Source organism: Clytia hemisphaerica, unplaced genomic scaffold, assembly GCF_902728285.1.
Source record: "Clytia hemisphaerica strain Z4C2 unplaced genomic scaffold, Clytia hemisphaerica genome assembly, whole genome shotgun sequence".
Classification (NCBI taxonomy): Eukaryota; Metazoa; Cnidaria; class Hydrozoa; order Leptothecata; family Clytiidae; genus Clytia; species Clytia hemisphaerica.
In genome coordinates, this window is record NW_027104551.1 from 1859478 (window position 1) to 1869077 (window position 9600).

The 9600-nt window shown below is 34.1% G+C and overlaps 1 long non-coding RNA gene across 1 annotated transcript; it reads left to right on the forward strand.

The window, feature by feature from the left end:
- The first annotated feature begins 7652 nt into the window (after window positions 1–7652).
- Window positions 7653–9024, forward strand: LOC136822930 (uncharacterized). Its single transcript, XR_010848963.1, has 3 exons — window positions 7653–7737; window positions 8553–8642; window positions 8940–9024. It is a non-coding gene; the product is annotated as an uncharacterized lncRNA (long non-coding RNA).
- Window positions 9025–9600: the final 576 nt, after the last annotated feature.

Sequence of the window (9600 nt, forward strand, 5' to 3'; positions counted from 1 at the left end):
GACTTCTACGGAAAATTTTATCAAACAAGAGGTTGTAGCATATCGAACTACAATTTTTGGTATTTTGAGGTCAATGTTTTCTTTTCTCTTTCCACTTTAACCACAAAACCAAAGATGTTCACATAGTAACTCATCTTTGAAGTTTTTGTTTGTCAAAATACCAGAACTATGGTATCTTATGTCTAGGTATAAGAAGGCCATAGTTACACATAGCTACAACCAATCATCTCATAATCCTCTCCTATCTAACATGGGATTGATAGGATAGGGTCGTTCTTCTACTGTTAGTTATTTTGGCCGATTTTCAGGGTTAAATTCTGGGAAAAATTCTCGAATTTTGTCTTGCTGACAGGGTTCTAAATTTGCCAAATATTCATATCCAACAGGGTCTATTTTTCAAACTCCAGCGACACGTCCTCCTCGGCCGTCAAGGTCAGTGCCCCCCCCCCCCACCGGGGATTTTGGAATCATCACTTTTGTTCAAATTTTGACACGAAAAATATACGGATAAAATTGATAATCGGCCACTTGACCGAAAATTTCTACGCTACGCACATGGTTTTACTGAAGCAGTAAGGCGAGATAAATTTAATTTCTGTTCTACGGGAAACCGTTCAGAAAATATGGGTCTGTCGGTCGGTCGGTCGGTATAGTAGAAATAATTTCTTTAAATCTAGAGTTGGAAGGTCAAGATCTAAAATAACAACAACAACAATAAATTAAATTGGTCTAATTAAGTCATTCTAACCTGCCAACCTATATATTTTTGGACCTACCTCCGGGTGCCCCGGTGGAGGTTCTATAAATTAACCCATGTCCGTTCGTCCGTCCGTCTGTTACCAGCTTTTCTCAGGATTGGCTCATTAGTTTTTTCTGATTTTTTGCACAATGATGCAAAATGGCAATGCCCAGAACGTGACGGAGCCCGATTTTTGAGAAAAAATTTATTTGGGCAAATTTGGGCCAAAAACTACCTAAAAATAGGGTTTTTTGGACTTTGTGCAAAATCCTGTCATTACTTTTTTCTGATTTTTTGTACAAAGATGGAGGGTAAGATTCTCTAAAGAATGGCTGAAGTGGTTTTTCCCGGAAAATTCTTATTCGCCTTAAAAAACGGATTTTCGTATTTTGGGGGAAATTCCCTTTAACCAAATAAGAAAATATAGCTTTTAACAATGTTGACTCATTATTTTTTTCTGATTTTTTGCACAATGATGCAAAATGGCAATGCCTAAAATGTGACGGAGCCAGATTTTCGAAAAAAAATATATTTGGGCAAATTTGGGCCAAAAACTGCCTAAAATAGGGTTTTTTGGACTTTGTGCAAAATCCTGTTATTACTTTTTTCTGATTTTTTGTACAAAGATGGAGGGCAAGATTTTCTAAAGAATGACTGAAGTGGTTTTTCCCGGGAAATTCTTATTCGTCTTAAAAGACGGATTTTCGTATTTTGGGGAAATTCCCTTTAACCAAATAAGAAAATATAGCTTTTCTCAATGTTGACTCATAATTTTTTTCTGATTTTTTGCACAATGATGCAAAATGGCCTGAATGGTTTAAGTAATTTTCGTATTTGGGGAAATTCCTTTTTACCATTTTACATTATTCAACACACAAGCTTTATTTTTCCATTCTGAATTTTTGTACAATTATTGTCACTTTTTCCTTATTTTCATCTGATGTTAATCATTAGGTAGGTCCATTCAGATCGAAGAGAAAGTTTCCCCGCCTTTGCAATTTGTAATTTGATTTGAGGAGGCCTTTCTGTCTTGACTGTTAAAAAGGAAAACACCCTGTTATTGCCATGTAAATCTTGTCAAAGTGTCTAGAATGTTAAAGAATTGGAAAGTTATTTTAAACAAGGGTCAACGTGAGGGTCATACGTCACATATTTTTATGATGACTATGAGAAAGAGGAAAAATAGACCACGTATTATTTTTGTAAATTTAATGCCGTCTGTAAAATAATATGACCTTTGCAAACGCCTGAAGAATACTCTCTGCGTGCTTTTGAACCTGAAAAAGCAAACTGTTTTAAATTTATACTTTTTTGTCGTGGACTTTAAAAAAAAAAAGTTCACAAAAATATTTTAAAATGTGACTTTTTCAGAGGCTTTTTTAGTCAAACCTTCCGAGGTTCTGAAAACTTTGGACTTTGTAAGACCAAGTCACCTTTTTTCGCAGTGAGAGGCTTGAACCCCCGCCCTCGCCCTCGTTTTCGGGGATCGGCGGGTCATACTGCAATATTTCCTAGCTTATGTATTAGAGCTTTTGAATGGGGTTATGACAGATCAAAGATCATTCCTCTTCGATAGGAAATCGACACGCGCGTTTAAAGCTTTAGCGTGGGCGGCCGTCAATCTACACGCTTTTTTTTATAAGAATACACTTTATAAGAATGTCCATGATGAAAATGGCCAAAAAATTAAGAATATGCTAAGAATATCACCATCATAGAATTTTGCTAGTCAAGTTAAGAATGCCGTTTTTAGACCATTTTAAATTATAAATTGTCAATTAGGATCATAACCTAAGAATGTTGTAAGAATATTTTAGGATGATTTTCCCATAAAAGTTAAGAATATTCATGATGAAATGGATTTACACCGTGTACCATTTATTATCAGATAATTCGAAGGAATACGCTTTTAATTAAATTGTATGGGAGAAAACGGAATTTAAATTCGAAACAGACCGGAAAATGTTAGACAGAAAAATGGTAGGAGAAATATTAGAATGTATCAAGTTACGAATTGTTATTTCGCCGCTGTGAACTCGCTGAGACGAATTTCGAAATCCAAGGGTTAATTTTCTTCGTGGCTCGTGTGAGTTTAATCTGGTAGGCTCTGCTCATCTTATTCAGCTAAAAAGCTTCGTATAGGAAGTATAGGTCTATGGGTGTGAGTATTGTGAGTGACAAACTCGATAAATGTTGGTGGAGCTAAAAAAATCGGCTAAACTTACACAATTTTCCTGTTTTCTCTTTTCATTAGACTTTATCTTTAGTCACTCCTGATAACCAAATCAAATGATATACGTTGATCAACATGGTGGACTTAATACTTTCTAAATCCTTGTTTTAATCCTATGTTAGTTTTTAACAACTCATAAATGACGACCGTTTAATAAAAACATTTATATTTTGTCAAACTTAAAAATAAACTACATTTAAGAAAATAAGAACAGTTTTTACTAGAGCGCCAAAATCAATGAACAAATTAAAAAAATACTAGTCTCTCAGATTTAAAAATGGCTAAATAAGTCATACTTTGAGATATTTTTAAGCCTGAAAATCACGAAAGTATAAGAACAGATGAGCCTTAGCTAAAATTGACTGGTTCTTATAAAAAAATGTGGTGGGATAGAGTCTTGATAACTCGAAAGCCCATGGGGAACGCAAATTTGTTCGAGTTAAAAAACTTTCGAGTTATGCAGATACTAGTATAAGGCATTGTTAATTGTAGGGACGATCAAACTTGTTCGAGTTAAGAAGACATTTGAATGATAGAGGTTCGAGAAACTCCACTGTATTTTCACAATCAGTGTCTCTCAAAACTAACACTGTAATAGTCTAATTAATTAGTAAAATCTTTGAGCACTAAAATATTTAAGGCTATGTACTTCAATTTGTAAACTTAACAATCCCATTGGACTTTTTATCGTGACTAGAAAGACGTTACTTCTAGCAAGGGTTTTAAAAGATATTTTCAAAAATGAGTGGTGTCCATAGGCTGTTTTAGACCATGTCAAACTTCTCAGGGGAAGAGATTTGCAATTGTAATTTCATTGTCTTTTAAACGAGCGTTGCACTCCTTCGCATATTTCGGACGTATTTGCTCTGTTATCTTAATTCCGCCAATGTTGTCTTCATAAAAGTACCTTACTTATAAAATTCGTGTACATAAAAATCAAATAATCTAGTAGACAAACGGTAAAGAAATTTGTCTAAAGAAGACTACAAGTATTGTCATTTTTTTGGTATCACGTATCTCTTTGTTTGCCAAATGAGCTGGGCATTTTCAAATTCAAACATTAGGTTGTTTTTTTAACCAATTTTTTTGCTTTGACATTGTTCATAAGACACGAAAGTTTGTCCAATCAATAGACGGCTTCTATGATATTACTATTACTACTGTGTTAGAGTTTCCATAAGGCTAAACATTAGATGAACAATTTGTACTGTAATATACAACACACCCCTTCTCACAAACCCACTGGAAACCCTTCCCACTGGGAAAATGGTCCACAATATCGTCTCCGGTTGAAAATTATCCTCCAGTTTTTGTCCCTACTGAAAATAATCAAATAAACCAATCATCGCTGCAAAATATTATGCTATTTTCCCATCCCCACTGAATTTTCTGATACATCAATCTCCATCGAGCTTCAGTTTTATCCCCTGTTGTGTGCAGATTTGTAATACTTGCGCAGATTTGTAATACCTGCGCAGATTTGTAATACTTTCTGCGCAGATTTGTAATACTTTCTGCGCAGATTTGTAATACCTGCGCAGATTTGTAATAAATTTTGCGCAAATTTGTAATACTTGAGCTGCGCAGAAATGTAATACTTCTCTGCGAAGATTTGTAATTTGGAATTTAGATTTTTACTTCGAGGGCATATGTTTCCCACGAAGAAAAGTTTCGAAAAAAGACTTAGAAAATAATCAGAAAATCACACAAAGGTTGTATATCTTTAGTATGAACATTAACTTTATAAGAAACGAATCAATATATTTTAATTTAATGAAAATTGGCTTTTGGCAGTTGGTTCATTACAAACATGGATTGGGAATAATTTTAAGCATTTTCATTTTTCTCATAAGTATCAACTTTATAAGAAACGAATCAATATCTTTCAATCTAATGGAAATTGGCTTTCGGCAGTTGGTTCTTTCAATACAAACATGGGATTTTGAAAAATTTCGATATTTTCATTTTTCTTATAAGCATCAACTTTTATAAGAAACGAATCAATATATTTTAATCTAATGAAAATTGGCTTTCGGCAGTTGGTTCTTTCAATACAAACATGGGATTTTGAACAATTTCGATATTTTCATTTTTCTAATAAGCATCAACTTTATAAAAAACGAATCAATATATTTCAATCTAATGAAAATTGGCTTTCGGCAGTTGGTTCTTTCAATACAAACATGGGATTTTGAATACAATTTAAATATTTTCATTTTTCCTATAAGCATCAACTTTATAAGAAACGAATCAATATATTTTAATCTAATGGAAATTGTTCGAATAATTTTCTTTTTCATCTTTATGTATTTTTTCTATCTAACAACAACAAAAAACATACCGAAGCTTCAACCATCAAACTCTTTTTGAAAGAAAGTTTACTAAAAATAATTTTACTTGAGATATCATGCTGGAATGTAATGCAGGTGCTATGAAAGGTTATAAAAGAAATCCAGTCAGAGGGGACAGGTTTCCTATCTGGGTAGAAGGTGGTTTTAGAGCAAATCAATATTTTCTTATCATATCATCTTATAAATTGTTCATCAATTTTGGTACTACCTCTTGAAATGATAAAATGTTGACAAAAATATTTTTATATCATTAATTGTTTTTTCATAACAAAGTGCATCCCATACACCCTGTGCCCAAGTTCAGGAGTTGCCATAATGCCATTATGGTAATAACCGGGAGGGCACATTTCTATACTTTGTAACAAAGTGGTTATAAAAATAAACATGTTCATATTATTCTTCGTACCTTGTTTACTTCGAAATAAACAATTACCGACAAGAAATAATTTTTATTTTACGAGTTATTGATTAGTTTCTTGTAAAAGCAGTTCTTATAAAAAATGAATATGTTCATGTTATTCTTCGTACCTTGTTTACTTCGAAATAAACAATTACTGACAAGAAATAATTTTTATTTTACGAGTTATTGATTAGTTTCTTATAAAAGCAGTTCTTATAAAAAATGAATATGTCCATGTTATTCTTCGCACCTTGTTTACTTTGAAATAAACAGCTACCGACAAGAAATTATTTTTATTTTACGAGTTATTGGTTAGTTTCTTATAAAAGCAGTGCTTATAGAAAATATGTTAATGTTATTCTTCGTACCTTGCTCACTTCGAAATAAACAATTACCGACAAGAAATTATTTTTATTTTACGATTTATTGATTAGTTTCTTATAAAAGCAATTCTTATGAAAAATGTACATGTTCATGTTATTCTTCGTACCTTGTTTACTTTAAAATAAACAATTACCGACAAGAAATATTTTTTTTATTTTACGAGTTATTGATTAGTTTCTTATAAAAGCAGTGCTTATAAAAAATAAATATGTTCATGCTATTCTTCGTACCTTGTTTACTTCGAAATAAACAATTACCGACAAGAAATAATTTTTATTTTACGAGTTATTGATTAGTTTCTTATAAAAGCAGTTCTTATAAAAAATTATGTCCGCGCTATTCTCATAAACAATTTTTATATTACCAGATAAATTTCTTATAAAAGCTCTGCTTACAAAAGAAATATTAATTGATTATTTATTTGATGTGCTCGATAATCACAACTTTATTTGGGTATTATTTTATAAGTCTTTTTAATGCATTTTGTTCGCAGAATAGAATTTGGTTACCAATGAAAATATCAATTCCAAATTACAAATCTGCGCAGAGAAGTATTACATTTCTGCGCAGCTCAAGTATTACAAATTTGCGCAAAGTTTATTACAAATCTGCGCAGGTATTACAAATCTGCGCAAGTATTACAAATCTGCGCACAACATCCTCTCTGTGAGAAGGGGGTGTTACAACAATCACATATTACCTTACAGCGACCGTAGTACAGTGGTAGAGCATCCGGCTACGGTTCGCAAGGTTGTGGGTTCAACCCCCAGCCGGGTCATACCAAAGATTCCCAAAATGGTACTTGATGCCTCTCTGCTTGATGCTCAGCAACTAAGAGAAGGATCAAGGGTAAGTGGAGAAATCCAGGGAGAAAGAGTGGCGCCCTCCCCTACCTTCGGGTAGATAGCTATCGAAAGAGGAGCCTTCGGGTCGCCTCCGACTGCGGTCGCAGACTTACTTACTTACTACTTATTACCTTAAAGAATCATCTGCAAAGTGTGTCACCGGGAAAAGTAATTCTCTAAGATAGATTGTCGGATATCTTATTTAAACGAGCTCTCGGTTCTTTAGCTTCTAATCACACACAGGTGGGGGGCTCATTATGTAATTGGTCGCGTGGAAAAAATAACAAGAATCAAAGCTCTTCTCAGCTCAGTTTACAAGAGGAACGCTGGTTAAACTGTTTCAGAGATTCTCGAGTTATCAGAGGGATACTGACAGCCTATAGAGACATCAGACATTTAATGGGTTGTTATTTCATCTTCATAAGTCTAAAATACTTCAAAAGGAAGTCATGGAACCATTAAAAGGCCAAGATAGCTTCCCAGCTGGCACACAACGTTGTTTCGACGTTTATCTAATCTTCATAACGTCCATATAACGTTAGGTGAACGTTGAAACAACGTTGTGTGCTAGCTGGGTTTAACTTCTTATAAGGAATTTAGGGTCTATCTTTGGGATAGACTGATCCCTTTATTTATTACATCTCTCTTTACATTCTACCCCTTGCTTAAAATAAACGATTCAACAATTTCTTTCTCCTTCAGATTTGAAGGCCACAATCCAAGAGGAGGTTCGAATGATGAAAATACCAAACACATGCAAGACGCTATGAAGAAATTAGACGCAGGTTAATATTTCATTTATTTATGTTTTTTTCTTCTTCCTAGGAAGGCTTAATTATGTAAAATTTAGTTCGTTTTCTTTGTAATCAACTAAATTATGTATCGAGCTTTGGCCGAATCTGGCTTTTTAGCAATCATTTGGACGATTGTGGCTTTTACTAGAGTTTTCACCCTAAGGCTTCGAGGTTTTGCTTCTTCAATATTCCTCCCTAAAAAAGGGTGTTTTCAATTTTACACCCTTGTCTCACAGCCGCGGTGGAACCTTTTCCTAAGTGGGGATAAAAACTCTTATTGAAATCCTAATGGGGATAGAAATTATATTGTTCCAATGTTAAAAAACCCGGTGGGGATGGTTTTGGAGTGCAATTTTTAAACATGGAATATCAAATGGGGATAAAAATCAAAGTCCATTCCCCAGTGGGGGTGAAATTCAAGAGTATTTTCCCACCGGGGACGAAATTTTTGCTTAATTTCCCAGTGGGGCTGGAGTCGCAGCGGGTCTGTCACACAGGTGTGTAATTTTAGGCATTTTATTGATACAGGGAGTTAAACCATTTTCAGATATTAAGTGGTAGTGTGATAACATTTAAGAGATGAAAATTCTAAGATTTTTTGGTATTTCCTGTAAAAATTAAGCAGAAAACTGTAACCACTTCCCCAAATGTGAAAAATCATGGGTACGCTTCTGGAGGGGAGAGTTTGACATCTACCAGTTACATTATTTTATTGAACAAAACTAAACTCAAAATTAAAAACAAAGATCGCTGCTGTATTTATATATTTATTTTAAGATCTTTATTTTCTTACTTTTTACTGCTAGAATTGGAACGCCATTCAAAGAGACAAGCATCAAAGAAATCAGCTTCCGGTTTATCCTTTGATGAACTCATGGACGACATCAGAGAAACAGGTTTGTAGCATTTCCAAGGCCTTCTCGACCTTCGCTATTGTCTAAATTGCTTTACATTCATTAGACTAGAGTCTACTTTTGGCTGAACTTTGCTTTTTGATGATTTTTTTATGACACTGAGTCCAGTGAATTAATCGCGCCATCCAGTCTATAAAAAAGCTTTAAATTGAACCCCAGGCTTTACATTTATCTACTAAAGATCGATGCGCGCATCAACTCGGACCCAGTCCTCTTTATCTAGATCCACTTGCATGTATCTTTTCAACAATACTGATAATATGTTCTCTTTCATTATAGGAAATACGCGAGACGACTTAAAGAATAAATTTTACAACATTATTGGTTACAAACAATCATCTCAAGATGATGTCGATCAACATTTTAAACGTGAGTTATCTCAACGTCAAGTTGACATTCATTTAACGTTCAAAAGCGTTACACTCCGTTATTTCTGAACAATCTTTTCTAACGACTCATTTGAAATTTCAGGAAATATCTTGAAACTCTGATCTATTATGTGGATTATGGCGCCCCCTTCTCACAGACCAACGGGGACCCCTTCCCAATGGAAAAATTGGCTAAGTATCGTCCCAGTGGAAAATTATACTACGATGAGTTTTTGTCCCGCTGAAAATAATCAAATAAGCAAATCCTCACTGCAAAATACTGTGCTATTCTTTCCATCCTCACTGAGTTTTATGGCTCAAAAGCAATGGAATTCAAATCCCCAGCCTTTAAAAACACCTGAAAATCGATCCCCATCGCTTTTTGGTCCGTTATTTTTAAAAATCCTACCGGGTCTGTGAGAAGGGGATGTATTATGTAGAAAAAGTCCAAATTACGCCCATAATAGTAGGGGGAAATTTGTTCGTTTTTTTGAGGTCGCTCGGTTTTTTTAGTCAAAGCACTTGTTATACATTTTTGGAAAGCTAAGGGGTAGGGGAATCAAAAAAACTTG